A 6,386-nucleotide genomic window follows, 5' to 3' on the forward strand; every position below is an offset into this window, starting at 1 on the left:
TTCTTGTTAATAATTTCCAGAGTGTGTATGTCCGTGACTATTCCTGGCATGTGATTAGGAGTTTTTTTAGACGGAGCCGAGTGCGTAGGGGAAAGTCTCTTACCCCGGCTAAGCTCTGGGTTTCCGGTTCACTCTTTGCAACTCTGCTGACTGAGTGGAAGTCACTTCTTGGCTTCTTCCTCATCTTTGTTGACTCACCCGTTAGGCAGCGTGTATGTCCATATAAATAGCAAGGGAATCCTTTGTGCGTATGAGGTGTCCTACTGATGTAGTGGCATAGTGCCACTTAAACACCTTAGAGCTGGGAAACACTGGGATTGCCCAGCCTATCCATCCAGTAATAACTGGATCAGTGTGTGTCCGAGGTGGCCCGAGCCAGGCTGCTACTAACTAATGTCCTAATTGGATTAGTGAGTGTGGCTGTGTGTGTGTGTGTGTGTGTGTGTGTGTGAGTAAGGGCTTCCCCAGCTTACCGTGTCTCCGGTGTGTACAGTAAAGCTGCTGGAGCAAGACGTGCATGTGACGTCACTCTCTAAGGCAGTTGTCCAGTCGCTGATGTGACCTGATGACAGGCTTTTTTCCTGCTGCAACAGCAACACCAAAAAGGATATTCCATCAGCAACACAAGTGTGATCACTGAGCAAGAAGAAAGAAGACAGAAAGGACTAATTTACCTGACAGAATCCAATAGGGCAAGCTGTTAATGAGTTGCTAACTGTGCTGCGGAATCAAGTCCAAGTCTGTGTGGGACAGCCCCAAGGACCCCCTAAAACTCAACAAACTGCGGCCATTACTATGATTACATAACTCTAAGTCTGTTAAATTCTACTTGGGATCACGAAGAACAAATATACAGACTAAATGTTGCTATTATTTAATTGAATTGTATTTTCTTTGGCATCACGGTGGATCAGAGGTCAGCTCCCTTATAGTTTACTCAGTCATCTCATAGGGAGAATATCGTGGATTCTCCAGGTGCTCTGGTCCCCTCACACAGTCCGAAAACATGAAGGTTCGGTTAACTGGTCACTCTAAATAGATCCTAGGTGTGAATGTAGTGTAAATGTTTTACAATAGATGTTGCAATGTCTATCTAGTGTTTGCTAACACGGTGGCTCAATGGTTAGCACAGTCACTGTTGCATCAAAATCACAGTGGCAGCCCATTGCAACACTTAGGATGGGTTGCCATTATACAACTGTAAAAACTTTTTATTTAGAGATTTTATTTTTAAAAATGTCCGTTTCAATGCAGTTTTTTTTTTCCTTCATTAAAAAATATGCTTTAAAAAGGTGGATCGGAACCCACCTTGTGTCACTAAAAGAAAGTGTGGAGGTTGTAAAAGTTTCTTAACCCACAGAAGACCACTTAATCTTTCAATAAATTTGAGATGACATTAAAATCACAGTAATAGCGACCCCAAAGCTGTAGATGCTCAATACACGTAGAAAGTATTGTTATTTATGATCCTGAATTCAACACAAGAACCCACAACTTCAGTTATACCTGCCACTGGATGAGTTCATGCACTGGCTCTGCAACTCAAGACACAGTCGCATTTCCACTAGGGGCAAACACAGACTCTTCTTATGTATTACTAACATTGTGTGGTATCAGTATTGACAATGTTCTTGAAGAGACAGCATGTTCTTCTAGTCCACAACTAAAGAATTGTTAGTTAAGGCTTAAGGTTATAGCATCCGCGGGGCCTTAAGTAATTTCTCCTAATTACTAGACCCCTTAACACGCAGTACTGTACAGAGACCACGTGCAATCTTGACGTGCATGATGCATCGTGGTTCATGTGAAAGAGCTCTCTGTGTGCCTGTCCTTAAGTTCTCTACAATTCACAAACCAGCAACAACACAATTAAGTGGTTAACCTGACAGGACCATTGTTCAGTTTTTTTAGTGTTACTTATGTACACAATAATGCTCTATCTCAAAAAGTACCCCTTCTGTCACCTGACCAATGCAACAAAGTCTGAATATAGTTTGTTCCTGTGTTTGCATGTGTGGGCGAGTGAGTGGGGGCAGGGATGCTGAATGTGCCAATCCATAAGCCCCATCGACAGAAAAACTACTGTTCCTCAACCGGAAAGAGCACTGGAGGAGAAACACTCAAACTGGATGTCCTCAGAGCAGTTCAAACACACATATACACACAGTAGGCCGGCAAAGATGTCAATACTGAATTTTGGAAAAAGAAACATTGGACAGTGGAGTGAGTGGCAGACGGAGCAGGAGAACTTGTTTTTGGAAATAAATCATAAAACTTCATCGCATATTGTTCACCCAGTTGAAAAAAAACGGATTTTCTCACTTTTCTCTTGTGGTATCTAGACATTCTGATGTGTTCAGAATTAGAGATTTAATATGGATGTTTTATAAGAGCTGGATACCCAACTCAGCTCATCTGGTACAGCGCGTATCCCTCGTCAAGTGTTCTGCCCAGGTCCGAATCCAGCTCTGGGCCCTTTGCTGCATGTCATCCCCTCTTCCCACCTTTACTGTCACTGTCACGATCCAAAAAAAGTGATCTGTCAAAAAAATGATATAAATTAAAAATGCAATAACATTAAGTGTTTCTTCCACTCGGCCCATGGGCTTTATATTGTGATGATGGCACACAAACCACAAGCCTGAACTGAAAAAAATAAAATAAAATAACATTTATAATAATAATAATAATAATAATAATAATAATAATAATACAAAGAGCAAAAATTGACTTTTTTGCAGTTTGAGGAGACAACAGTTTCAGAGGTGTCTCTATTGTATTGGTGGTGTGTGGGGAAAATGCTTTTATGCATACAAAGAGCAATAATTGATCTTATTAGTAGTTGAAGGTGTCGTGTCAAAAATGTCTTGTGTCATCCACGAGATCTCCACATCTGAGGTTTCTGCCTCTGCCCAGGTATAAAGGAGGTGAATCTCTGAGGCGGATACAGCATGTAAACATCTAAATATGTTTTGGTTTTTTATTTAATTTGGGTGAACTAACCTTTTAAAATAACATCTTTCAGCACACTTAAACCTACAGTTTAATTATTTATTTAACTTGGACATAGTAATGAACTTATCAGGACACCCTAAATAAATATAAAAGAGCATATGTCCACATTTGTGATTGAATGAGTCAGTGTAAAGAATATTAATATATGAGAGCTTTACTGCGTGAGCATGCACGTTTGTGTTTTTAAGCGCTGTGGCTTGTTACCACAAATCTTTCATGGCATGCTAATTAAACATTCAGCTCTTCATCTGAACCGTCCAAGAAGCAACATAACACTACAGGGAATTCAAACATGAGACCATGACTTTCCTCATGTTAACATTCCATCAAAGTCACATTACAAAAGCATCAAGTCAAAGTCACCATGACCCCCATACCCCCTGACACAACCGCTATCATTTTAAACCCCAGCCCTACAAGCCCCACTCATTCACACATCAATCAGACACCTCCTCCCACACATACCACTACCACATACGCCCACACACAAGCACACAACACACAATTCATGTGCACATTTGCAGCACAGGGGTAATTAGGTACAGGACTGCACATGTCCTCTGGTCTTCTCATCCCAAAAAATACAACCTAAGGCTTTGCATGTAGTACTATCCAAACCATAGTGGATTTATTTATGAGTATGTGAGCGTAAATGCCTTCCAGCCACTGTCTGTGTGTGTCAGTGCTTATATACAAGCATTTGCATATACTGTGTGTGTGTTTTTTAGGCCTTCAGGAGGTCACACAAAAACTACAAAAATGTGTTAACAGCATGTAGAAACCATTTGAGTCTGCAGATGAAGCAACCTGCTAACATGCAAATCACAGGGCTGATATGCTATTATTCCAAAGGTGGCATACGGTTGAGTGTTAATTTACTTAGAATCTTGTATATGTGTATGAATTTGAACAGCGCCTTTTCATTTTCAAAGAAAATAAGAAAAAAAAAGTTCAGTCAACAAATCTCAACTTTTGATTGTTTTATATATAATACTTTGGCCTAAGATGACCTTGTCTGCTGTAAACTGAAGCATCTTTACTGCTGCAGGTCCAGGAAATAATAAATCAGTTTCAACCAATCACCATTTTAACAAAAAAAAAGATTTTTCTCAGTAACAAACTAGGAAAAATTAAAAACAGCCAACATTAAATATGCCTCAGGGAAAAACATATGTGCTCAGAAATGTTAAACAACAGAAATCAATCATTCAGTTTTTGTTTAAGATTTGTGAACATGTTCCCTACCATCAAGAAATTTGCTAATTACTTGATAGCTGTGAGGATGCTGCAGTCATGAAATATAAATTTGTTCTTGGCGTGGGCTGTGTGACATCATTTGGAAAAAAAAAATTTACTGTTTCACTCCCTTGGAAACAGGATGTTTTTATCAATTATTTCAGAAAAAAAAGGCCCGCTGAGACCCCTCAACACTCTGGCCCACATGCATACACACACAAAAGTACACACATTCACAACTACCTCAAAGACGCACAGCCTTTGCCATTGAGAGGAGAGACTTAGCCAATCAGAGGAAGGAGGACGATAGAGGAGGAAGTTGTTGTGGTCACACTGTATGTGTTCATCATCAGCGCTGACAGAAATAGCTCTGTCAGAGAGTAAACAACACATCCCATTCATAAAAAATAAAAAAAACACCCAACGAACGCCTACTCCCCTACAGTGCAACGAGAGGGGAAGCAGGAGATAAAGAAAGAGAGAGAAACAGACAGATAAATCCACAGAGACAGATACTGTACAGAGACAAGAGAGACGGAAATATAGACAAAGACAAAAAAGAAAGCGACAAAAAAGAAAGCGACAAAAAAGAAAGCGACAAAAGAATAGCGTGAGACGTGGGGCCGCAGTTAGAGTGAAAAAGAAAGCCTGGTGATGACATCACATCCTCGTCACTGCTGGTTCCACTTCTTTGGTTTGGAAAACACCAGAAACTTACGTCACGTGGTGAGACACCACTTTCCAAGTCTAACTCTTTCTCAGTAAGTTACACAGAACCATGACACATAGACACATGCGCGCACACGTAAACACAAATGTATATACACATGTTCTATCACAGACATATAGTAGCTTTTTGTTACACAGGACTCTGTGCATCCATGCATGTTCACTGGAGTCACCAGCTGTTTCCCAGCCCACACGTTGTGCCATTACACCAAACCACTTTCCACTCACACACACACACAACCAGACACACAATCAAACACGCACACAACATGGTTACCACGCAATGGTAGATAAGGAAATTGTTAAGCGTTGTTAAGTTACGTGCATCTCTGTGTGTGTGTGTGTGTGTGTGTGTGTGTGTATGAGTGAGCACATGCACGGTGTGTCAGAAAGAGGAAGTGATGCAAGCTGCAATGGAAGGTATATTTATAGAAAAGAGCGTGTCCATCTCACTTCTCTTTCCAGGATTAGCACATACACAAAGTACAGACACACACACACATTAGAGCAACCAGTGAAAGTGCACACTTCCTTGCCACAAACACCAACACAGTCTTCCAGTAGTGGATCTGATGCAATGTGAAGCAGTTTCAGATACATTTTTTAAAAAAACATCATCTCTTGCAGGTTCTGCTGTTAGCAATGTGCAGACTTGCAGCCAACAGACGTCCACTCGTTTCTGTTCATGTAGTAGAACAACTAAATATAGTCCAGGTAGAAAACAGGTACGAAAACATCCACACGTTACAGACACGGTCATGAGATACAGAAACTTGCTTTCATATGTACTTAGACACAGACACACACACACACCCACACACTGTTTCAAATCTGTATCACCTAACCAACCAATCAGCAACTTTCTAATCCTACTTTCTGAAATAACTCACAGGACTACCCAGGTGATAATAAAGCTGTGTCATTGCAATACTGATGTCATATGATTGTCATGGCACTGAGGAGAGAGTGGGTGTTTTCACTTCCATTTACATCACATGGTAACAGGATGAAACCAGCATGTGAGACTCGAGTGGGCGACGTTGTCACTACCTTGATCACTGGACCACAAACCTGCTGTCTGTGTAGCCAAAAGATTTAGAGAAAAACATGGCAGATACCAGTCTAACAGTTTAAACCTCAATCCCCACAGGACTGTGTGAGTATCGATAGAATTGGCCTCTCTTGCATGCAACATGATTAGTCGAACGTAGGTGTTGCCCGGTCTGTTCTGTTTTCTTTTTTCACAGAAATTTAAAATACCACAATTTAAGGATCCTACCATGTCTTAGGTCTTTATTACAAATCACATACTACTTCATATTGTTGAATACAATTTTCTAAGTCATATCATTAGTTTTTTTGCTTGATTTTCAGCTTTCCAGGCAGCCATTTGTTTGTATTTATTT

General features: G+C 40.5%; 1 long non-coding RNA gene across 1 annotated transcript in view; it reads right to left on the minus strand.

The window, feature by feature from the left end:
• Positions 1-327: 327 nt before the first annotated feature.
• Positions 328-6,386, minus strand: part of LOC118336330 — a 22,248-nt gene continuing 16,189 nt past the window's right edge. The window contains exon 3 of the long non-coding RNA XR_004797101.1: positions 328-636. This is a non-coding gene — a long non-coding RNA (uncharacterized LOC118336330). The remainder of the gene's footprint in view (positions 637-6,386) is intronic.

Source organism: Morone saxatilis, unplaced genomic scaffold (genome assembly GCF_004916995.1).
Source record: "Morone saxatilis isolate NCDOM2014 unplaced genomic scaffold, NCSU_SB_2.0 Contig24, whole genome shotgun sequence".
In the NCBI taxonomy this organism is placed as follows: Eukaryota; Metazoa; Chordata; class Actinopteri; family Moronidae; genus Morone; species Morone saxatilis.